The sequence below is a fragment of the Myotis davidii genome, unplaced genomic scaffold (genome assembly GCF_000327345.1).
Source record: "Myotis davidii unplaced genomic scaffold, ASM32734v1 scaffold573, whole genome shotgun sequence".
Classification (NCBI taxonomy): Eukaryota; Metazoa; Chordata; class Mammalia; order Chiroptera; family Vespertilionidae; genus Myotis; species Myotis davidii.
The window spans coordinates 3,341,983-3,343,327 of record NW_006285997.1 but is presented as its reverse complement, the minus strand read 5'-3'; positions in this window follow the sequence as shown (position 1 = coordinate 3,343,327).

Genomic DNA, 1,345 nt, shown 5'->3' with positions numbered 1-1,345 from the left:
TACGCTACTATGTTAACATTTGCTGCTATAACTTAAAATGACAAAATGCCATCTGAACACGGATTATGTGTAGTGACAGTGCTGAAAAACACACCTGACCATCGGTAACTTTGGCAAGAAAATTGAACAAGAGAACACATGACAGACAAACATGAAGACGTGAACTATTAATTTATATGCATTAAAAAAAAAACACAGTGAAAATGCTGAGAAAATAAAGTACATTAAAGCAAAACACACACACACACATACACACACACACAAAAAAACAGTTCCAATAGTTGTAGATCTATGTACTCTGAAAATTATTTCTTCCACTTTTTTACATTTATTCCCATTCAATGATTCTCGAGTTACGAAAGGTCATCCATGCAGAACTGATCTTTCCTATGAAACGAGACCGCCTTTTCTGGAATTAAACATCCGCATAATGGTCTTGACCTAGAAATAGATGGAATTTTCACTAACTTTGATGACTGGTAATCATTAGAATGGTAACGAAAGAAAATCAGCAACACACAGGCTGTGGTCCCTATGATAACGCATCTCATTTACATAAACTTCTTTTTTTTTTAATCCTCACCCAAGGATATTCTTCTATTGGTTTTTAGAGAGAGTGGAAGAGAGAGGTTAACACAGAGAGAAATACTGAGGGAGCCTGCAACCAAGGTATGTGCCCTTGACAACCTTGACCGGAATCAAACCCGCGATCCTTCAGCCCGCAGGCTGATGCTCTATCCACTGAGCCAAACTGGCTAGAGCACATTTACATAACCTTTAAGAGAAATTAATACAGCCAAAAAGCTCAGTGTGTAGAACTTACAAAAACAGCTACTGTTTAAATTTTAGCAACATCCAAATATGCATTATGTATACAATAAAATGTATCTGCTTTTACTATTGATGCCATAGTACAATCACAAATCAATCACAAATTGGTAATATATCATCATATTTACACTAAACTCATCACATATGTTATTTATTTGAGTACTCATGAATGTCAGGTTCAGAATCCTTCTAATTGTATCTCTTAATATGTTTAAGGGAGTATGAACATTCTTTAGAGTTAACCAGAAGTCTAGAAAGAAAAAAACAATGGCTTCAAACATTGAAAAAAACTCTTTAAGTCCTGAATTCCCACCCTTCCACTGGGAAATATATAGGTCCGACATCTCCTTATTAATACACACTCAGCGCCGCGCTCAGCCACGCCTCCGCCTTCGAAGGCAAGCCCCCCAGGACAGCGGTGGCTCCTGAGCCTCAGTCCCTCAGCTCTTCTGGGCCCCATGCCACCCCTGATGATGTCTTCCCACGTCTTACTCCGCTTCTCTATGTGCAGTCC